This window comes from Xiphophorus couchianus, chromosome 15 (assembly GCF_001444195.1).
Source record: "Xiphophorus couchianus chromosome 15, X_couchianus-1.0, whole genome shotgun sequence".
Lineage (NCBI taxonomy): Eukaryota > Metazoa > Chordata > Actinopteri > Cyprinodontiformes > Poeciliidae > Xiphophorus > Xiphophorus couchianus.
In genome coordinates this window covers 16,759,390-16,784,395 of record NC_040242.1, presented here as the reverse complement: position 1 = coordinate 16,784,395, position 25,006 = coordinate 16,759,390, and the positions used below count along the sequence as shown (strand labels likewise).

General features: G+C 39.9%; 1 protein-coding gene across 2 annotated transcripts in view; it reads right to left on the bottom strand.

The window, feature by feature from the left end:
- The window catches only part of klhl29 (kelch like family member 29), a 276,752-nt gene that overhangs the window by 190,396 nt on the left and 61,350 nt on the right, over positions 1-25,006 (bottom strand). The window lies entirely within an intron of this gene.

Sequence of the window (25,006 nt, the reverse complement as noted above, 5' to 3'; positions counted from 1 at the left end):
TGTCTGTGTGCTTGCGTGTGGGAGTGTGGGTTCAAAGCAGAATACACTAAATATGAATGACCGTACATGAGCAACAACAAAAAGAAAAAAAATTTGGAGTAAACATCAGAAAACATTTTTAATATGTACAGCATGCAGAAAGCAAAAGTTTCTTTACAAAAACTTTCTGTGTGGGTGACGCTCTCCTCAGCTTTATGGGTCTTGACATTAATGGAGCCGTGTTAGATTTGGTGACTACAACACTATGTCACAGGGACGTATAAAGATCTCTTAAAAGAAAACTGCTTTCAAGTGCAAAACAACATCAAACAGAGCAGATCACAATGGTCAAGTCTAAATGACTGGTCAGGTGAATCAATTATGTCAAAATCAACTTTTTTCAGCCACCCTAGACATCCAAACTGTAAAGTTTATTCTCCCTCTCTCTACAACAGGTGATATTTTCCAAGTTTGGCACAGAGCCGGTATCATCCTTTAAAGAGATGTCTTCAAACGGAACAATGTAGTTTCATTTTAGCAGCTGTATGCAAAGTTTTTTCTTCTCCTAAAACTATTAGATACTACCAACTCAGACCATTTCTCTTCAACTTTCCTTTTGTCTCTGGTCACCAAATTAATCAATCATGAATAATAATCTCTCATTGCAGTGGGTTGGCAGGAAGCCACTCGTCACATACGTCCTGCTTCAGCAAAATTTTGGACGGAGGATTTTCACACACAGAATGTCATTGGTCAAAGGCTGACCTTTAATTTACTTGCCTTCCTTTGCACGGTTTGAGAGAAACATTAAGAAAGTGCTTACATAATGAACCAGTTGTTCTTTGGCTTGCTTCTGGCCAGGGTTGGCATGTTAATTTGTACAGTCATCAGCCACTTAATAAGGCATACCTGTCCATTTGCTGTTTAACATAAACAGCAAATCAGCCAATCAGTCAATCGCATAACGGCATCTAATAGAAGCATCACTGAATTTAATTAAAGAACAAGAATGCAGAAAAAAAGGAAAATCGAGCATTGCATAAGGTGGGAAAAGTACTTCAGAATCAGATGTTGTAATAATCTGAGAAACCAGCTGATCTCTCTGGGATGGGATAAGTAAGGTTTTGTTCTGGTGTACCGTTGCTAAAAAGAAAAAATTGCAAGTAAAAAAATGGAAGAAAACTTATGTTTTCGCTACAAATGTTGAAAATGGAATCTGTGGCAACTGACCTAAAAAAGGGGAAACTAAAAGCTATCGGTAAGACTCTCACGCTTTCTCCAGTAACCTCTCCTCCTGCATAGTAACCCCTTTTAATAACCTAAAATTTCCCAGCATACTAACCTTGCAGAATCTTTCAAAATATGTACAGAGAAAGTAACAAGGTGCTAGGTCAGTTTAACAATGATAGAGTTGGTGCAAGGTAGTGCTGCCTTTTCTCCTGAGCTCTGAAATGCAGCAGAGATATAAAAACTTTGTGAGAAATTCTAATGAAAGGAAAAATTTCTGAAAAATAAAAAATAAGAGCATTTTTCTTAAAAAAAGAAAGCTTTAGAGCATGTTTATCTTATTTTTTTTTTACAGTTTACTTCATCACTAAATTTAACTAAACAATTCCTACATTTCACTCTGCCATCACAAATGCTGATTTACTGAGAAACTGACAAATGTTTTGTCTCCCGTAAAAGTCTAAGCACATGAAAGAATGGGAGAACAAATCAATACAGCTGATTATGCAGGAAACGAAATTCAGCCAGGTTTGCATGTTCCATCTCTGGGGAGTTTGATGGTGAAGCTCCAAATATAGCAGCAACTCACATAATGGTGGTAGAGAAACAAAGACTTTATACGCCTTTGCGGTTTGAGAAAAAGGAATTAAAAAGTTTATGAATAGTAACCCAAGTACAAATGGGTTCTTACACTCATTTCTCTAATGAGTGTAAGAAAAATACATTTTCTGATGGGTGTCATGAAATTTCAATAACCAAAAATATAATAATTTACAGTGAATATCAAAGGAGTCTAGTTGCATTATAGAAGTAATATAACAGAATAAGGTTAATTTCACAAAAATTTCCAGGAGGTGATGCATTGAAAAAATGTTCATACCTCTTCAACTCTGCAGCAAACTTCTGTGTACTCGAGTAGGATTTTATGAAATAGACCAAAACACAAATGTGTATAATGTAAAGCGGAATAGGCGACTTTAAAAGCTTCTTTGCTAATACAAATATCAGTCCTTATATCAGTCCTAATCTATTATTTATCATTGCATCTGTTCAATAACATTTTAGCTGGCAAGAAAAATGTTAATTTCAAGCCAATAGTTTTAGATTAAACCACCATCAAAACATTTCAAAGTGGTTTTTAAGGGAAAACCCAACAAATGAAATATTAGGTAGCCTTTCATTGACTGCGCATGGAGCAAATAAATAAGGCTGCACAGTGTTGACAGGTGTTGTTGGCCCTGTCAATGGCATGCAACGCTGTGAAAAAATAGATGGCACACTTGTTGCTGACTGAAAACAAAACCTCAGAAGGAATGCAATTGAAACTGTCAAGCAGCTATATGCAATGACATTCTGTAATGACTTTTTCACGTCTGCATGTTTATTCTTCCCTAGAGGTCGACAGAGGTGATCAGCAAACTTAAACAATACTTCCACATGTTCAGTAAAACTTTTGACTCAAAATTTATATAAACATTTTAGTAGCCTCTTGGCTGGGCCAACACAACAATTTGTCAAATATGCTGTTATGTCATCCAACAAATATTTGTGTCAATAACACAACAGGCTTCAGTGTTCTACTAATATAAATAAAAAAGAATTGCAACAAGTTACTTATTAACATCCCAATAAATGAAAAATTGGTTCTCTGCTAGATTTAGTTTTGGTGCAGACACATCTGTCAAGACAATCCCCCGGGTTAGGAGTACTGTTTTTAAGTTAGAATGATTGAAAGGCCTGGAGAGCATCTGCAGCAACAAAAATATATATTTTTCTGAAAATGGTCAAGTATAGAGACTGGACTAAAAAAAAAAAGAAGCAGTGCTCAAGAGTAAAGACTAAAAAATTCTGGATTCCTCAAAGCAAATAGTCACTTACTGAAATATTCCACGAAAACATATATTATATAGGTCTACACCATTTTTTTTATAGACTTTTAAAGGTTAGATGGCAATCAAGTGCAGCTAAACAAATAGGCTTGAGCAATTGTGGGAACTTCTGTGAAAGCTGAAATTTTGGCAGATAGATGATCTGGAGGATTCAGGGACATAAAACATATTGTTTCACAAGTTCTTTCTATATTCAAATACACAATATTTCTTACTAAAGTTAATTCTGGTGCACAGGGCACTCTTCACAGGATGCATACACAACCTGGTGAATTATGGAACTTCAACTGAATATATTCTGAATATAGTCTGAAGGCAAGTGAGTTAAGCTTAATGCCCTGAAACTTTATTACCATTCTTAAGAAAATAAGTAGCTTTTGAACTGCTGTGTTCAATACACTGATTACTGTCCAGTAAAACTCTGCTCTGTAGAAAATGAATGAGTAGCAGTGTGATAGAGAAAATACAAAAGATTTTGAAGCACTGTGGTAACAATGCAACTGGCTAACTGGGTAGCTGGAGGCCTCCATATGAGGACCAAAATCAACTGAATAAAGCTTCATTCTTTTTGACAAAAAGACTTTCTGCATTATTGGCATCAGGATTGCATTAGGTTTGGATGAGCATAAAAAAATCTGATCATACGTTTATTAAAACAGCCTTTAATCTGTGAAATCTAAATCTGAGTAAAAAACAAAAATCTTAGTATTGACCAAATATTGCTAAAATCATTTCTCCGTCTGCAGCATGCTTTGCCATTTCATTAAAGGGCCAGCAAATTTCACCGATAGAAGCATAATGAATGCAATGAGCTAGATGTCACAGCACACCAGATGTATTTTAACAATGTTAATTGGTTTGATTCAAGTGCCTTCCATCACATATGATGCACTGGTTTTTTTTGAGCAAGGGCAGCTCTCACATTACCATTCCCCGCATCCTCCCAATCACTAACCCAAGCAACACTTTTAGAATCTCGGCTCTACATTTCAATGTGAGCGAAATCCTGAAAGGGAATTCCTGTCATCTTTGCACTATGCACGGAAGTATGTACTGGGTAACAGGAGGTTGGCAACTGATCCCTGCAGAGCAAGTGTCACCGAAACAAATCCCACTGCACTTATGGTCCTTGGTGAACAGGAAGATTTAAGCTACTAATTACTAAGACTTAAATTCCTTTCTCAGCTCACTTTCTGCACCTCCTTCACAGCCTGCGCACACACGTAGGTGTCAGTGCGCGTGAGAGCTCACCTTGAGGCTGAGTGTGCGGTTATGTATGAGAGGCGATAAAAAAGAAATGTCATGTGCAGGGACGTGTGTGGAAAGCAACACCTAACACACCTGTGGACTCTGCCAGACTAGATAAACACTGAAATACTTCACATTTCTAGTGACACTCTGCTCTGCATCGCACCGCTGCAGGGAGACAATGCCAATGAGGATTTGCCCATTTTCGTTTACATTCAATAAAGTCAGTGTCAGCTCCTGGACAAAGCGTTGGTCATTAGGACCAGACGAGACACATTTTGCTGCAAGTTACTTAAGAGTCTATTAAATCTTGATAGATTAAAAAACAAAACCAAAAAAATCTGTTTTACCCTACAGCAATGAATAAGATTCTTCAGCAGCCCTGTCAACATGTTAATCATCGTACCTGGAGGTGTTTCTCCTGCAAAATGTTCTTTTCTGACTAACTCCCACTTAGATGGAAGTTGATGAATGTGATTCTCTCTTGGAGTGAGAGGGAACTAAACTAATGATTATAATGACTAATGTTCAGACAGAACAAGTAAAATAAAGGCTCACACTTTCCAACATGAGCAAAGTAGTTAAGAAAGAAAAGAAGAAATAGTCTGTCAGCAATCAAACCTAATGAGCTGGCAGACTGGCATCTCCATTGCGTTGTCAGTCACACCACGAGCCATGGAGGAGACAAAAATTCATGCTTGCTGGGGTGTTTTCCATCGCAACTTTAGAAAACTGTTGTACACCTGCACCAAGTCTGCTGATGCATCATAATGCAAATGACACCCAGCTCACAATCCTCCTAATGCACATGGTGTGGTTGCAGGGAAAAAGTGAGAGCTTGTGGGTGATTTTCTGTGTGGGCATACACCACAGTCTGCATGAGTGCAAATCCAATTATGGCTGACATCACTCTGACCTTAGTGCCATCACCATGGAGATGCCCTGTGTATCTCTGAGAGCACTGTAGCTCCATGCAGCGCACATCAGGAGTCCTCCGCCACTGCCTCAGATTGGCAAAAAAGAAAGATATTGTTGCTAGAAAGTCATAAGACGTCCTATTTGCAGTTTGCCAGAAGCTGTGCAGGGGGCACAGAAAACGTGTGGAGAAGGTGCTCTGGTCGGATGAGATCTAAAATAAACTTTCTGACCACCATGCAAAAGGCCCTGTGGTAGGGTATTAAAGCTTTCCTTTACAGCAACAACAGAGAATGACAGAGCTAAAGGTAGAGTAATCATGAAAGTAAACCGTTAAGAAGAAGTAAAAGACTAAAGACTGGGATGAAGGTAGACATTGCAGTAGAGCAATGATCCTAGGCTTACAGACAGAGACATAACAAAATGGTTTAGATCAGAAGATATATGCATTTTAGAATAGGCTATTCAAAATCAACACCTAAATCATATTTAGGGTGTATGTAATAGTACATTAAGTTTTATTGGGGACCAAAACTGTAACATCTGTTACATTTCCAGCTGGTACGGTTTGCTTCCACACCGCACTGTGTCAAACAAACCAAACCCTTTGAGTAACCCGTTTACCCCCTTGCCTGTGGTGGTGCTACACCTAGAACAACTGAAGGAAACAACACAAAACAAAATCTTTGAAGAAGACAGAAGCACAGAGTAAAGGAGGAAGACACTTCCTTCTTTACGAAATGTAAGCAAAAATGGAGTGGAGTCAGATTTTGGCAGATGTAGGATTTTCTCTGTTAATTGTGCCAAACCTTCTTCAACAATGGGTTAAAGCTATTTCTTCTGCTAGCACTAGACACACTTGCTTGTTTTGGTTCCCTGATCTATAGTCCTCTTCCTACTTTTGGAGAAGTCTCCGGTCTGGTTGGCATTTTCATATGCATTCAAACCGCGCAGAATTCACTTAAACCAAACCACAAACTAGATTTTTAGACAAACCAGAGTTCACTTTTATAGTCCGCATCAGTTTTTAGTTACATGTTCACATCTCCCCAAACAAAAACTTGGTAGGCAACGAACCAGAGTTTGATTAAGGTGGACTGAACAAGGCTGGTGTGAATGCACCCTAAAAAACTGTTAGCAAGACTTAACCCATCAACTCTGATAGGTGAAACTCTGATGCCACCACCATATTTCCACATGGGAACAGTATCTTAAGAGTGAAATGCAAATTAGGCAACTTGTGAAGGCGGGAGGTTGCATGAGACTTCATTTAGGGTAAAGGAAGTCTACTACAAATGTTTGCTCCACCACACAGAATAAATTTTTCTTCACATTTGTGAGCTGTATTTTTTCCCCTTCAATTTATTTATTACATCAAATCCAAATAAAATATGTTATTTGTGGCTATGACATGAAAAACTTCAAGGGGTATGAATAGCTTTTCAGATAGACCTGAGATCGATCAGCAGAAAATTTGAGAACCTCTAAAAGCCAACATTTTAGCAGCAGCATGAAGGATTAGAGGTCATTTTAACAGTGAGAAGAAACAGGGACATACCAGTGATCCAAGGGCATCTGATCTTAAACTGCTAAATTATTAGCTAGAATAAAAGTTGTCTGGAAGTGGAAATGTGAGACACACACCCTTTAGAACAGCATCTGTCACTCCAAGGCGACGCACAGCATGCCGTGTGTGTGTGACACAAAGCCATGTGGGAATATGCGGGGAGCTGTGGAGAGACGTGAGGAAAGAGGGAATGTAACAGATGGACAGAACGTTGCAGCAGCGGAGAGACAGCCAGGCCGTATGAGATGGCGTGCAAACGAGTAATAACAGCAGTAAAGAGTGTGTGTGCAAGGCAGAAATAGAGAGAAGGGTGTTAAGGATGGGATCAGACAGTAGAAGGGTGGGCTGTGTGTCGTTTCTCTGTTCGAGTGTGTGATGTTTGCTTTGCTGGCACATTCTATCCCGTGTTTAATACCTCAGTAAGTGCCCCTGCCACAAATACTCCCTAAGAGAACAAGCTCCCATTTCCAATCTGTAGTTGTGTTTGCTTCTATTGACCTGGTGACAGCTCAGCTTTTACCATGCTAACACACAAACAGCCACATGTCGCACTCACAATTCTATGCTAATGATCAACGCGTCCATCACAAAGTCTGAATGGCCAAAATGAGGGCCAGAAATAGCAGGTAATGCTATAAGTTTATGAGAACAAGATATTGCTGTAAATGAGGACCCCTGTGGGAGAAACGTGACCACATGCACACCAGGTCTAAGTGGCGCAGGTGCTTGCACTTTGCTCACACACTCTACAACCACAAGAATGGAGCTAGGGACCATGTGCTGACAATTCCTCACAGACAGAGGTGTTTTCACCGATATTCAAATATAAGGAGACAGTCTTGGTACAGAGATCACCTGGAGCAAAGCATGCCAGAGTCCAGAGACTTATAAATTCCCTTTGCTCCCAGGGATACACCTGATATACTGTCTTCATTTGAATGTCACCTATGAATTCTTGTTTTACAGCGCAAAGATGCAAAAAAGCAAACAATAAAATGAATCCTTAATAAAGCAATTAAATTTTAAAATAAAGCATTCTCAGCTAGATAATGCAGACTCGTAAAATGATGACTCCCTCTGCCTAATAATGTGTTGCTCCCCCAAGATTTTAGAATCAGATCCACCATAGACCAGAGTTGTTTTTCCAGTACATCACAAAAATGCCCAATAGGATTGAAATCAGAGAAATTTAGAGGATAAATCTTTAGCAATTCCTGAGCCATTTCCACTTCCTAACAGGGTGCATTATCCTGATCCAAGAGGCGACACACATAAGCAAATACGAATGTTATATTGCTGCAGACTGTTGACACCAATCTTAGATTCAACATCACTCAAAAGGCCAAAGAGGCGAAACCACCTTCCACTTTTTGGCGTGACTTGTGGTTGGAAGTCCCATGACGAAGTGTTCTTCACGTTCCTTGTATATGGTCATAATTTTATGCCCTGGTGTTTTAATGTTCTGCAGTTGCAGATACAGTAGGAGGGTTTTTTTGCACTTTCAATGAAGCACTGACAGAGCAAATGAAGTGTCAGAAACTCCAGGTTATTTTTAGCTTTAGCTCCTAAGGCATAAAACATAAAAACAATGAAACAGCAGCAGCTGGAACTGCTGCAAACTGAGAAGAAGAAAAAAAATAAAGCATAAAAAGAATTGTTGGATCCATCCCAGTATCTCTAACAGTGGTTGAGAGAAAGGGGCATCTTCAGTTTCTGAGGAAGTAAAGCTAGATGCAGCTACCTGCTGGCAGAAAAACTAAAAAGCCTTTTGTTGGGATTGATTCCTGGCATTAGCAGGGTGGATTAATCCCTGTGGTTTGAGGGGAATTAGTACTTTGCTACTATTTGCACACCTAATTAGTGGTCTGAGTGGAATCTGAAGACACCACAGACACGGCAGCAAATCATACAAATGTAGGCCCTTTCAAAACAGAGTTCACCAGCTTAAGTGCCACTGGAGCCAAAAATAGCTTCAATTTTAGCAAATTAGAGGTATATGGGTAGATTTTACTTTGAGAGCCAGTGCTACAGTACTACAGTACTAGGAAGCGCTTGACACACAAATAAAACTGAACCATGAGGGCATTCATCAAGGACAAATATAAGAAACCAGCACAGCGCCTTCTATGATCTGCCTGTTGGAACTTATCCACAGGGTCTGAGATCACAGTGAGAAATAACACTTTGTATATTAATCTGACACCTTGATGGATCAAACACTCATGGATTACATGCACGCACTGCCTCGTTTTGCCAGAGACAGTCATTTCCTGATCATCTCCTCTTTCATAAAGCATGCAAGCAAAGGGCAGACCTTTCAAAGCGAATGAAAAAAGGTTCACTTGTACTACACAGACAGCAAGGAGTGAAATAAAAGGAAGTGAGGCCAAGAGTTACTTCTTTTTTTTTTTCATCTGCAGAAATATTGCACATGCCTGCACCACTGACAGAAAATTTCCTTCTCGGTGCGCGTCAGCACAAATCTTCCTGTAGACTGCTAATGGGGGAAAAGGCAATTCGAGAAGATAGCACCTGATGCAAAGGTTTCAAAGCCATTTGTTTAATGAAGTTTGAACACTGGTTTATTTTTCACAACTTAAAAACAGCAAGGGTGACTGTTTTCTGTTTAAAAAAAAAAAAAAAAGTAACCTTCCTACCCATGCAGATGGAAATGACCACCATGTTATAAAATGTTGCAGTAACACAGTTAGTAATACCCCGGTATAGTTTGGCTGTCAGTATCCCAGGCATGTCATTAGCCTGAGGAACAGAGGCACTGCAAGCTCCGCCGCTGAATGCTGCTGCTCAGTTAATTAAAACACAGACTTTCAACAAAAAGCTACATTACCACCACGACAAGACAAAAAGCAAGAGAAAACCCTGAGGCGCCAGAGAGAGCACTTCCCCATCTAGCGTCTGTGCAAGCTTCTTTAGGGTATGCAGTAGCAAATTTCCAGACGCCAATCATGCGATGTGTTTTTTTTCCGTCTGCCTGTGTTTCTGTGCACGTTTGTGTGTTTGTTGCGTATTCTCTGTGGCCCGTGTCAGCTGTCGCCTTTCCCCTTCCCGCTGCATCCGTTTGCAAAATTCTCTGTTCTCGCAACAAAAACCCACAGCGTCAAAACAAACAACGCTCACTGCTGATGCCACACATTACTCTCCATGCACATTTCAAGGGAAATAAAAGAAAAATTGTACAAGCTAAGCATTGCGCCGCTGTAATGAACCGCTGCTACATGGATGTGTGCTGTGCCGTGTGTGAGCTTCGGGAGGAGAACGCGACACTGGTGAAAGAATAGTGACTTAATTATCTAAATGGCTGCTGGAGAGATTAATGAGGCCAGTGGGCATCCATCTCTTTCAACGCCACCAGCTTAGAGTGCGCGGCCAAGGAGGAAAGATCAAGAGATCTAAACATCAAAATGACAGACAAGTGATAGGAGGGTGAAAAGAAATGGGACAAAAGGAATTAAATGAGAGATGGAGGACAATGTGGAGGAGAGGAAGAGAAGTGGCTCCAGGGACAGCAATGGAGAAGGCTTACTAAAGGCTGGCTATGGTCAGCTTTCGTGCTAACAGTTTGGCCTCCCTTGCTCAAGTGTGGAGAATAGACTTGCACACTGGTGACAAGGTTCATACTCAGAATACGCAGGTCTCATTGTGTTTACACAGCTCTCTCTTACAAGCACCCTAACCTGCTTCAGTGGACTGACTCCAGGAGGCTAAGCATTATAAACCTAAGAAAAACAACATACATCTTTTAAATGATTTTATTAATTACAGGGGGAAAAGAAATTCAAGCTAACTAGGCTTTTATTGGAAATAATATTGCCTTGTGGCTGTGCCATGGTAGATGGCATGGCAAAGCCATAGCAGCAAATGTTTTAATTTTCAGTCATGATTGTTCAGTGGAGCCTCTCCTTTGGAAGGCCAATAGTGTCTCAGTTTGCAATGCTGGTTTTCCAAAGTTGTGTACAAGCGCGGCAGAATAAAAACTTAAGTTTGCATTGATTCAGAATAATGACCATCTTTTATTAGTTTCGATGACATCCAAAAGTTTGATATTTTGACAACCCTATCAAAATCACCTGCCATGGCCACCAATTCTCCCAGAACTCGAAGTTCTAGAAGCTGTCCGTTGTGTCATCAGACTGATCCAGAGTCGGAAGAAAAGACTCTGGAAAATGTATACTTAAAACATGTCAAATAATAGCAAAAACGACTACCACTTGAAAGCAGTGAAATGTGCTGAATGTGAGCGAAAAGTCAGATTTCTGATGGGCCACATCACTATAACACAATAGAAAGCTAACAGGGATAATACTTTTGCACAGAACTCCATAAACTTTATTACAAGCATGTCTAATTCTTTTGGGAAGGTTTTAGCCACTAGCCCTTTTAGCTATACACTGGTTAATTTACTGGTCAAAATTCAGACAGTCCAAGGAAGTGATATTGTCATCATCACTTTTATTAAAGATACAAGTAGGTCCATTCATATCAATATTCCACAGTAATGAGAAGGATAGTGCTCTAAAGTTCAGATCATCCCCCCGCATAGAATCAGTCGATACAACAAGAATATGATCTTACTCCATTTGGAACATGCTGAACTTCAATTCAAATTTTTATTACTTTTTAATCTCCGGATCCACACAACCCCTGCAGTTGAAATGAAAAAAACAATTCAAAGTAAATAATAGTGATTTTCCATGCATGCAATTAAACAGCAATTAATTTTATTTCAAAGTTTGTGACGATAATGAGCTTCATTTTTTTCCGTCCTGAAGATCATCAAAAACAAATGTTAAAGGATGCAGATGAGTGAGTTGTTTTGTGTGCTGAGCTTGATTAGCTTTCAAGAATTTCACCAAAATGCGGCAATAACTAATGAATCATAAGGTCAACATTTTCCTCATAGACAGACAAATAAATGCTAAAACACTGCAGATTCTTGGTGTTCTGCACACTAAAGTCCTTACTCTGAAACTTTCAGTGACAGCTAATATTCCAAGCAGCAAAGTTTGCTGGGCCTCTTATTAATTTCCAGCAACTTTGGTTGCAAAAAGCAATCAGACCACTGTTATGCCATTTTGTCTGGTGGCTTAACTAAATAGAACAACAATAAATGTTTTTCACCTTTTTAATAGTATTCTGCTAGAAGAACAAACACAACTGCAAAAAATATATTTAAAAAAAACAAAAACACAAAATAATGTGGTTGCAAGTGTACACACTCTTCAAATACTTTGCAGAAGAAGCTTTTTAGTGCACGTTCGTCATTCAGTCTGATTTGCTAGGATTCTGTGAGCAGGCAATATCTTGATTTGGTGACCTCTACCTTGGCAATGCTTTCCAAATCAGATTGTGAAGACATCTCTTGGCCACGGTCAGCCTTCTTCAGGTGACCTCACATAATTTTGATCAGGTTTACGTCTGGATTCAGCTATTTGAAAACGTAGCTTTTTAATTTACTTACAGTAAAACTTCTTTTTTGGAAGGTGAAAGGTCAAAGGAGGGATAATGAGATTGCAAAACAAAATACTTTGATCTTCAACATTCTAGCAGACAAAACTGACTGGTGTTAGCAGTTGATCTATTTGTTCTTTCTTTTTTTTTTATTCACCTCCACAGAAACTCCAGTAACCCCAGAGCATGATCCTGCCCCTGCCATGTTTTATTATGAGTATGGTGTTCTTTTGGTGATGCTCAGTTTGTTTTTGTGCCAAACATATCTTTTGGGATTGTATCCCAAAGGCAACCTCAGGTAGGTCTAAGTGTTTTCCTCAGAAAACTGAAATTGCTACATACAGAACTAGACCAGTGCTTGCCAGATATTCCTGCAGCTTCTTCAGCGTTGGCCTTGGCCTCTTAGAGTAGAAGTCCCTTTAACACTGGCCCTCCTAGTGTTAATAGTTTCTCTATTGTAAGCTAGGCTCCTGCAATAAAAGGTTTATATATTCAAGTCTTTCGATAAATCTTTATGTGCCAAGAATTGTGGATGTTCTTATGTATCTCACATTTAAAGTACAATACTGTTAATCCCATTAACTGCCTCAAAATGCTTAAACGCTTACGTGACAGCTGCGGGTTTAATTTATGGTGAGTGTGCATATTTTTGAGAGCTACTACACGTGAAAACATTTGTGCATTAATAAATGTGCGCACCCAGACAGAGGTCTCCAACCAACGCAATGTGGCCGATTCCTCACTATGTCACTGACAGCTGCTGTCTGTCCAGGCATGATGCAAGCGAGCCTGAAATCCCCCCCGTGTGATCCAACAGCATATTCATCTCTTCAAATCTCAACCTTTTTAAAAGGGCAGGCACCATAGTGTCGTTGGTCCATTTGTTCAGGGTAACATCTCACATTCATGATTTCTTCACTTTTGTTTCAGGTGACATGAAAAGTGAGGAAGAAGCGACAGTAGTTTCATTTCTCTCACTAAGTTTCTCTGTCTCCCCCTAATTCATGTCTCTTGGTGCTTCCTCTAAAAGCTATTCTCTGTCACTGTCCATCGTTTCATATCTGTATGAGCACAGTGGCCTTTCAGAGTGGCGCCACAGCATGGTCTGGCCCAGAGGAGCGGTTGGAGCAGTACAGATTAATGGCCTGGGAGACAGCCTAGGGCAGGTGGAATGAACAAATAGAGAGACTACTGAAATGACCATAAAAAAAGAGAAGAACTGGGGAAAATAAAGGGAATCAAGTGTGAACTCTACTATAGGAAGGGTATAAACTTTAGGAATTTGCTCTTGCACTAAAGTTTCGCAACACTGCGTGGGTACTAAAAATTAATCGGTTGAGAAATGAAATGGCATAAAAACATTTATTTTCTACTTAACTCATTTAAAAATCACAAGAAGAAAAAGAAAAAAGAATCTAATGTCAATTTTGGCCACAAAATACAAAAAGAAATCAAAGCATGGATTATAAGTTTTGTTTTTTGTTTGTTTTTTTAACACGGGAATATCGAGTCTCAGGTTTCAGGTGTCTACAGTCTTAGATTAAGCTATTGCATTTTTTTTGTGCAGTCCAGCTAGAAATATCCCTAAAAAGACTTTTGAAAAAATGATAAGATATCAACACAGCTAATTACAGGGTTTCCCCCAGGGTGTGATAAGGCTTGCAGGCAGCCAGGCTTTACTGCGCCCCCTGCCAGGCTAAGCATTGTTTGTATATTTATTTTAAGTAAGGTTTTCTTTATACATCAGTAACAATGATGGCAGGTAAAAAAAAAAAAATCTCTGGTGAAATGATAAATGCAAAAGTGACAAATTGTGGCAACCTGGACACACAGGGTCAAGGTCAGGAGTCTTATTTCTTTATTTTAAATCAGTGCAACTTCGTAACCACTGTCCGCCTCTACCCGTTGACATGCTAACAACATATTCAGATAAGGCAACAAATCACGGACAATGTTTCAAAAATGCTGGACACTTATTTCCAAATTTCAATGAGAAGTGGAGGAGACAGTGACTGACTTGTTGACCTGACAATGGATAGAGGTGTGATAAGCATTTATTCTAAATATAGACAGAAACAGAGAGAGAGCTAAATAAGCATTATACTCACTCACTGTCCAGTTTAGGTAATATTTTATTTTATTTACTTTTAAAAATGACCACCATTACATAGCTTGTTTTTAAGATTTCCTGGCTGATTACTTCATTAGGATTATAACAAAATGCAAAAAGTTGCTGTTTATTATCGTTTTCTTTTTAAAAAAAACTATAGTTGGTGTCTAAATAGTGTCAATAACGTTTACTAATAACATAATCTGCCAATTTTTAACATTTAACACACACAAAAAAAAGAGGACAGCTGCTTGTCCGCCCTAGTGCCCCTACCACCAAACTTAGCAAGCATGCAAAGAAAAAGCAGGCAGCAATTTTAATTACAAATAGCTACAAAGATGAGGTTTTCCTGATTAAAACAGTTACCGTTGGAAAATATGAAAAATATTTGTGTGCATACCTGAAGCTGAAAGTCAGGTGAGAAAAGTAACCTCAAGTGTTGGAGGGAAAGTTATCTGTGAGAGGCTTTAAATGCCGGTTGCATGTAGAAAGGAAGCTCTTCTGGAGACACGAAATGTTATTTTCAAATAACTATAAATACCTGCAGTACATAAACTAAGAATTTAATTAAAAAACTGGTTTTTATAAAAGATTTGAGATCTTCTAAATTATATTTTTCATGACATAATACAAGTTTCCTAGTATAAAACCGACCAACAGGAATGTCTGTACGGAAACTCAAATATCAATGTCCAAAAAACAGTCAGATATAGGAAGGTGTTTTGATTATACCAACCGGGAAGTGCTTCAAAACAGAGCTAACAACAGCGTCATTGAGCAGCCAGGAACACAAATTGATCAAGGAAAGCCTTGCTATCCTGCGTAAATTAAAAATAACTTGCTGAAATTGTTTTGCTGGCTACAAAGGCTTCAACATTTATTTAACATTTATTTATTTACACAAGATCAATGAAGAGAAGAATTCAACAAAGAGAAACATTTTAAAATTACAGTTCGTGACACGAGCCTCTGTGTGATTTCTGTTGCTCAATGCATGCCATTTATACTTTAACTAGAATTCCTCAAAGAAATTGGATGTTTACTGGAATGGGGTAATTTTCAGCCTGAGCAGAGCTGATCTGTGACCTCCCAGTCTGAAACTCCAAAAAACAATGTTGTTTCTGATCCTTTAGCGCAATGCATTTATGTTGTTGACACGGAGAAGACGACTTCAAGTTATTTATTTTCTGGATCTGTAAGGAGTTCAAAACTAAAGTCAGACAAGAGACAGAGATGCAAGAAACTATTTAAGAGAAACATATCTTTAAAAGAGAGAGAGAGAGTGGGAAAACATTAAACATGCTGGATTTGGTGACTGTAATCTCACAGTGAGGTTCTATATACCTTAGACATCGGTAGCTCGTCTGCAATCATATCTCTGCTTGAAAAATGTAAAACATTGTTTTAGACTAGATCACTTTCTATGTTAATAACACTTTACAAGTTGTTAAATGATCCCTCATGACAGGAAGGCTAAAGACACATTTATTATGCTTATAGGGTCAAAGGTTAGAGTTCAAAATCTCAGAATCAGCAGGACAACACTTTGCAGAAACTATAAATCGCAAATCGACCGTAGAATTCCAATCGTCTCTCGGTTAAAGTGTTTGAAAATTTGTAATGCCAACCTACCAGAGTCTCTAGGTATGACCAAACTTGACAACTGGGAAAAACAAGCATGTTTAAACGATTCCTTTACTCTTTTCAAGAGCAATTTCTTGTAATTTCCTTAGTGAATATGTGCATGACAAATGCTACATCCTGCTAAATTCAGTCTGACAACATCCGATGATGCTTCTTGATATGTCTAAGAACTATGAAATTTCTTCCAAACATTGTTTCTTTTCTCGTCTACATAGATAAAAATGACTGAAATATGTTCCTGCGGCAGCAGACAGAGCCACACACTGGAAACAAGGTTTTTCCGAACTTCTCTCTTTGTCTTGTTCTTATTTTCACTTTCCTATTTCCTCCCTCGCTTTCCAGCCCATGCCTCGGCTGCACTCTCAAACACAATCAGCCACATGAGTCCGGGGCCGACACAGATGAGAGAAGGAGACTCTCACACACTCACAGGAGTGGTGGAGGTTTTTAGGCAAGATCAGAGATAAGGGAAGTGAAGTGAGAGATAAAAGGAGGAGAGGAAAGAGGGAAGAAGAGACAGAAGGAGGAGAGCAGGCTACAGCAGCGAGGGAAAATGAGAAAGCTCAGTGAGATGGGAGAAAAGGTGAAACAAACACACACATTCTTTAATCAATATGGTGGGAATGTGGCCCCATGGTAAATCACTTCCCTGGCAATAACAGAGCAGCCACTATCCCTCTTTTTAATATGTTGCCAGTGTGTCGGTGGGTGATACAGGGTAATATATGGCTTCGAAGAAGAGAAAGACAAGACAGACAGCAGTTGTATGAAGGGGTGTGTGCGTGCGTGTGTGTATTACGTTACGGTGATGTATAGACCTGGACAATTGGTAAGCGCTCAGATAAAAGAGGGGGCTCATGATTAGGTTGGGGAAAAGTGTCCATGCTGAACCCTCTGCACACACACTAAGGCCTGTGTGTAGAGGGAACAACCAGAGCTGGCTGAGAAGTCTGCCCTCTCTCCTATAACCCCGCTTATCATGTGTCCCTTCACATGAGCTCTCAATGCATCAAAACGTGCCATTCCTAAAGCAAGGCTCGGTCATAATATGAGAAGGACCCGAAAAAATTTCATTACAGGAGGGAAAATAACTATAAGTTCCCTCTTCTGGTCACATCAATTTGAAAGCAAGCAACTTTTCTACCTTGGCCTCACAAATCTGTCTGCCTGTCACTACCCAGACAGTCACCAAAATGTACAATGCCCCAACAAATTGACCTTCACTTTACTATCTGACCACAGGGCACATTACCAACCATTTTTTTTATTATACCTTCACTTGATTCCATCTCATTCAATTTCATCCTTGCCCGCCGTGTTAGAGGCTGCTTGGCAAATGTTATCATAAAAGAGAGTGGCTTCTCAGTTGACTTGGGTACCCTTTAAAGTGCTGCTAAATAAGTAATGGGACATCTTATCTCGTTTGACTAGCCCGCAGCTGGATGGGTTACAGTAACCCACAGAGCATTTTTTTTGGTTGAAAGGACATCTAAAAGTCATCTAAATGCCCCGACAGAAATCTAGGCTAAACCTGGATAAATGTTAGTTTGGAAGGGAAAAAACTGCAGTAAGTTCTGTTTGCAATGGTTACAAAATCAAATACCCTTAACTTAGGAAAGAGCAGGAAAAGTACATCTTCGTAAAGTTGCACATGAAAAGCACAATATTTCAGGAACAATGCCTCAGCATGATGGTAGAGACGCATCAAAAATTGACTTGTAATGTTGGAATTTAACAATTTTAGTTCGACTGGCCTTGATTGGGGGTTGACCAGTAAAAACTCAAAAGGTTTATCTTTACTTTCAGTAAATTATCCCTATGCACCAACAACAACACTCATTGGTGTAGAAGTCAAGGGAAGAAGTCTCAAAGTTACTCATTTTCAGTATCAGTGGCAAGTTTTAAAATAAAGTAGATCAAATAAGAAGTTGCCACAAATCTCTTATCGGGGCACGTTTATATAATAGGTAAGTAAAGAGAATCTGGATTAATATACGAAGACAGGAGCAGTGCACCTTAAATTTTGATTTGTGTGGCTCAAGTTTCCACAAACTTACAACACACAAGATGGGGAACAAAACGTAGATTTCTCTCAATGAGCCAAAGAAAACACCATACCTGAACCTCTTTGAATTCCTGACATGGGAAATCGAGAGCTGTCCATTAAAAAATGCCCACTAACCTCAATGAACTGACTTAATGTTTTAAAGATGTGCAGGCCAAAATTCCTCTAGTCCCACGAATAGACTCATAAGTTATTAAAGATAATGACCGCTTCAAGGTATTACAACTGACTATTAAAAGAAAAGTGACTGGATTGTGGAGGTTCAGTCTTTTTGGCAACATTTAACTGCGTTATATGCCACTGTTCTACTGCACAGTCACATCAGTGCAATTCATTTGATTCTTAATATTTGAGACAATTGTTATGAGCACTAGATTTTATGAGTCTGATGGTACTTGCTTGCCTATTTTGATTTTTTTTGCTCTTGGATTTAAATTCATGGTTTTTGATGAGACTTTACTGCAGCCTAAAAACTTCCTAAAAAAGAAAATCTGTCACACGGGTTGGTCAGGTTAGAGCTGACATTTTGTCTGAATGGTATTTTTTTTTTCTCGCTGTAAAAGCAGAAAACTTGGGAGTTGTACCCGACTGCATTTGACAAGTTGTCTCCACTCTCAAACACAGAGTAAAGCTGCTCTCATCTCTTTGTGAACACATTCTCAGTGCTCCCCTGTCAACTACAGCGACAGGCCATACTAAATGCAGCAGAAACTCTGCTAAAACCAGCGCACTCAATTTAATCTTAATTAGCCGACCATAAAGAGCGGCGCATTACAACTGATGCATATGAGGCTGTTTTGCTCCGCTTCAATCTGGTTCTCCCTTTAAAAGCCATTTTGATATTACTCAAATTTCACACTACAAATCCTAATGACATGTGGGCCCAATGATCTGTGTTTAGCTTCAGCTTGTGACAAACCCAAGACGCGCCGACAGGCCAACTGCTCTTGGAGGCGACGCTTCCGATGACTGGCATCAAAGGCATAGCTACACATATCAGTCAGCGCTTTCCTTTATGAACCTGCATCTCATTTTCCATGCAAGTTATGAACTGCTTAATTTGGACCTTTTGATTTCTTGTGGCTGAATAATGAGTTGTGATACACTCGAGGTTTAATACACAAAACCATGGGTCCTTTTATAAAGAAACAGACTTAAATCAGATGGGACAGTGTAAAAAAAAAAAACACACACACACACACACAAAAAGAAATTTTGTATAGGATTCTCCCACTGCTTCTTGAGCTGGACATTTGTAACCACTGAAGGTAATAGATGGCTCCATTGGGCACATGATCATAAATAAAACAAGCTGAGCTTCTCAAATGATCAGAACTGAACTTTTCGCATAGAACGCAGGGATCTATGCAAATGGAGCGCATGCAAACTGGGGACGGTTCTATTGCTTTTGATCTCAGGTAGCAACAATCAAAACCACATATGTGGCATCATATGTGGATATGTGGAGCTAGATTCAGAAGCAAAACGTGCACCAAGAGAGGATATAAAATATGTGGATATTCTCCATACTCAGCAGAGACTACGAAAAAAGGGAAAAAAAGCTGTGAAATGTAGAATATGATATACGGTGAGGGTCAACCCAGAGCTCTAGGAGTAGTAGAAAAGCAGATGAGGCTGAAATGAAGGGGATAGTGTGTGTTTACGTACAGAGTACGCACAGAAAAATACACCAGGCAATAGTAGGTCTATCTATACTGGTCACTATAGACAGACTGTGACCAGAGCAGTGACAGCAGCAGCATGGAGAATGGTATTAATGCGCCAAAGATACACCCGCTGACCTACTGCACCTGCCATTGTACACTGAAAGGGCTCACTACTATGGCTGCCAGCAGACGGATATGTGATTTGTGTCAAAGACATAAACGAAAAAGGTAAAGGAAGCAAAGAGGGATGAGATGGAAAAGAGGGGACTTCAGGAAGAGGCTTCAACAAAGAGCAATAATTTACAGGTGTTGTAAAAGCAAAAATGCCAACCTGTTCTCCAGAGGGAGTGCTGGTTTACCCATATGTGTAGTCGTTTTTCATCAGGAGAAAGCAAAAGGCTCGAGTCGTCCCTGAAGAACGTCGGGGCTAAATGGCTTCATTTAAGGTATTGTTTCACCTGCCCTGTGAGAACTGTTGGTAATGAAGTAAGAAATGTGTAAGAACACGTATAGAAAACTCGCCTGACTTAACTCCAGACTAGTGTTAATTTGCATATTTTCCTCATTCACGTTCCTTCAAGGATGTAGAAAACATACAAAGTCTTGAACTTTCGCACGGATCGTCATGTTGCAAACCACATACGAAGGCATGTTGTTATTTTATCTGATGCACAATAGACCCCTTGATTCCAATACCCTTGAATAAAACCCAGTGCCTATATGACTCACCCAGCAAATAAGCTTCTCCCAATCTCCCAATATAAACACTATATATGTATATGACTGGTAAGCAGGGCAACAAGAAAGCCATTGCTGGAAGAACTCCAGCTTTCAGTTTGCCACGAGTCATGTGGGAACCTTGTAGAAGAATGTGCTCTGGTGAGATCGAAAAACTAAAGACCTCAACCCACCTATAGTATGATGTAGGTGGTGGAAAACATTGCCCAGAACAGGCCATCCCCACTGTGTAAAGTGGTGGCGGCAGCATCATAATTTTTGAAGACACTTTTCTCCAGCAGAGACAGGGAAGCTGGTCAGAATAGATGAGAAGCTGGATGGAGCTAAATACAGGGCGATACCGATGGAAATCCTGTAAGAGGGTACATGACACTAAAGAGTGGGCAGAGGTTTAACTCTGATACATATTTTAAGAACCTGATATTGTCCTTACACTATTATGTTTTGTGTGTGTGGTCCATCACATAGAGTCCTAATATATACTCTGGGGTTTGTGGCTATTTTGTGACAATCCAAGAAAAAGTTTAACAGGTATTTTACTTTTTTTTTTTACCAAGTGCTGAATTGCAAGTTCACTTTCCACTGCATTGGTTTGAGTGTAGAGCAATAGGTGCGGGCAGGCTGCAACTTTATGTGCTCCCTCCGGCCTATTCCGGTTGATAAAGGTTGCATTCTGCCTGGCATTTTGAAAACACATCCCCGCCTTCCCCCCCCCCGTCACTTCCACCTCGAAGCCTCTAGCCCCTCTCAGTGTGGCTTTTCCCCCCTTGGGTGAGCTGCAGTTTACGGACCATGACACGCCAGCAAGATAATCCCAGTGAGACCGAAGCGCCATTAAGAAAAGGAGGCCGCTAAAATGCCAAACCACAATATCGACCCCTCCTCTTTCTCCTCTTCCACTTCTGCTGCTTTCTCTTTTTCACCGAGGTTTGCTTGGTGTGTCTTTCTCACAAAGGACACCTGGTACTGCATCTCTTTATTAATGCCTGGAGGCAGGGGGGGATTTGGAGTGGGGGATCTCGCATAACTTCTCAATCCTCCACCCAGTCACTTATCTATGGTGAAAAGCATGACTACGCTGTGGGTGCCCCCTTGACAACACGGGCTATGGGGCTCCATGTTGGTGTTTATGCGAGCCTTCAAAACCAACGAAGTAGCTTAAAGCTAATCATGTCACATAATGGAGACACCTAGAGATGCTGTCAGCCTGCAAGGTTAATGGCACACCTGTATGCAAGCCGCTCAAGAGACGAGACGTTCAATGTGTGTGTAAATCAGTGGAAGTGTCTCTTTTTTTTTTCTTTTTGCAGACTCATGTGCCTGGTGCATGTGACTGTGCGTGTGTGCATTATTCACTGAAAATGCTGTAAAGCCTTGAGACACTGCAGCTCAAAAGAAAATGGTAAAAAGGGAAGCCACTGCTCATATCTGTCAGCATCACACACACACACACACACAAAAAAAGGGAAAAAAAGAGAGAGAAAGCCTTCTGCCTCAAACAGGAGCTCACTTTTGGGGAATAGCATGCTCGTGTGAAAACTGTATGCCTTGAAGGTAAGCCAAAGAGGAGAGATGGAGAAACTGAAGAGAATTTGGTTAACTTCTTACTAGAGGGGGGAAAAAAAAACATTTAAGTTTCCTTGCAAAGGATCAACTAAGTTTCTTTGAAATTGATGCCACTTTAAGGGCATATTTCCGTAGTTCACATCTTCATCTCTAAACAAATATTCAAAATCTGATCAAACAAGCCATTATGTTGGCAACTTTCGATTCCATTCAATGTCAGAAGCGTCTGCCGGCAACCTTTTGAGGAGAAGGAGGCGGTCGACAAAATTATGCAAATGCCTGTCAGTTTAACGAATCAGAGGCAGAGAATTAGCAGGCTGTTAGTCTCTCTTAGACCCTGCAAATGCTGCTAATACAGATGAAGGGCTGCAGCCTGATTTCATTATCGCTCCTATGAAAAAGAAGAGGAAGCAAGAAGAAAGAGGGGAGAGGAGGAGAGAGAGGTGGTGGGAGAGAAAAATGAGAGAATGGGAGATGGAGACAAATGTGTGTGAAAACATGGCCCTCTATTCGGAGCTCTATCAACTCCAAATATCAAATTAGCCAAATGAATGGTACAAGATAAAGGACAGCACGGGGAGGAGAGCGAGCTCGGGCAGACGGGCGAATGAAAGGAGCCCAGGGAGAGAGGGAGGGCTGCTGGGGTGTGTTAAGAATGGGAGGGATCGGAGAGTATTTCAATAATCGATAGAGCGTGAAGTGAAGAGAGTGCGACACGGAGAAGGAGAAGGAGAAGCAGGATATCACAGTTCATTAGTCATAGCTGGTGACAACTAGAGACTGTAGCTCCAAGATTGTCACTAGGTCTTAATCAGATGAGAAACGATGGGATGCCAGTCATTAATTCCAACAGCATTATACCATCTATTGTCTGCCTCTGAAGGAGCTTATCGCAATCTTTCTACCTCCGAAGGCTGCTGCTCCTCCTGCTTCTCCACCAGCAAACAAGCTGCCAGCGAACTCACCAGGGAAACTCTAAAGAGCGGGGGAGAAACTAAACTCTCCCTTTTTTGAAAAGTCTCACTCACTCTGCCTTCTTCCTCCCGACCCCCTTTTCAAATTCTCTCTCAACTGCTTTCACCCTGTCTTATGGCACAAAAACACGCAAGAGCGGGAAAAATGTGTAATGCTACTGTAGCCCTCGGTGCTGTATGAAAGCATCTTCTGTGGCATAAACCAAGAAATCAATTCATTCCTTTTTGCAGCAGCCCATTAAATGAAGCCAAGGAGACTCTGAGCATTTTTTTAATGACATACCGTTAGATTATATTATCCATAAACTTTAATTGATGCACAGAAGCCGTGTGTGTATATATATATACACACACACACGTCCATTCTATGCAAGCAGAATACCAACAGAAAACATAAACAGGAAGATAATCAAAGTGTCATAGTCTCGTTTAACTCTCCTGCTCATCTGTAGGCAAATAAATACTGCAACACACACCTTAAAATGCACATCTCTGCTAGTTTTTTTTTTTTCCTCTACAGGTCTGTTCCTGTCAGAACCGTGGCCCAAAACCCTCAGTCAGCCCGCTCAGCTGGGAACGGCCTCTCCAGCTCAAACAACATTGCTGCTTCGCTGGAAGTGTGTTTACTGTATCTGTACCATGACTCCGTACCGGCTGCCTCTCTCACCACAGCCAAACTGAACCTACAGCCATCACCCAGCTACCAGTGTGAATGCGCTGTGTAAATCCTAGTAGATATGTTTGTACTGCGTTAATCTTTCTGCTTGCATGGAATGGATACGTAAGAGTTCACGAAAGACGAATAAATATAAACGATGGGATGGAAGCAAACAAAACTGTTTCAGCTCTCTGCCACTGGATTTGTTTTTATTTAGTATTATTAGATATGTTGATATTCTTTCTAAGATACAGTTTAGCACTTACATTCTTCATGTCACTTTTAAGAATTGATTTTTATCTGGGTGAACACATTAGCCGTTTAATCCACGAAGGCTGGAAAACAGAATGGAGGGCATCACAAATGCCCAAACTGCTGAGAATATGTGTAAATATTGCTTTGGAGTTGATTTTCCATTGTGCCAGTCATGTGTAGAAGCTGAATCAGTGAAGCCCAAATATGTCTGGCTCTCAAAGCAGCTTAAGCAGACCAGTCCTACTTCAAACCAAAAATATCTATAGAAGACAGAGGTGGATCATTGCATCCATTTCAGTGGTTAAAAGAAGAAACAAAAACCTTCTTCATAAGAACAAAGCAGACTGAAAAACATTTGAATCCTTTGGAGCAAAAAATAATAATAAAAAAAAAATAAGTAAAGGATTGAGGTTTGCTAACCTGCAAACCTTTTATGGTCTTGAAGATTAGGAAGTCCAGGACAGACTTGGTCAAACAAACAATGCTGGGAAAAGAAACAAAAGGATGTTTGGATCCACTTATGTCTTATAGTGTTCACCAACCTTTATCATTACAGGTGGCGTACAGTGACAATGAAAGGAAGGCAAAAGTATCCAGATAAACCCTGACTTACAAATTCAACTAAATTATTTACTTTATTTTAGAAGAAATGCCTTACAATGCTAATGAGCCAAAAAAAACAAAAACTTAAGAATGCAAATAAGCAAACCCAGGAGTTTGATTGAGATGTATCAAGAAATCAGAAGTGAAAGAATATTTTACAGCTCGACAGGCTTTCAAGAACCATCACAGTTAAGACAAGGAATTGCACTTTGTAGGACATACAATCAGAAACTGCTGTTTTAGTAATGCTAGTTAAACTAATTGTTAATATAAGATGACATAAGGTGTTGATTAAATGTCAGTCCTAACTAATTCTATCTTAATTTAAAAATATTACTAAACTCTTTACACAGCAAATGCTGCGCATACTTAGTCATGTGTCCCCTCTGTCTAATATAATTTTTTTTTTTACCCATAAGGCAAGAAATACAA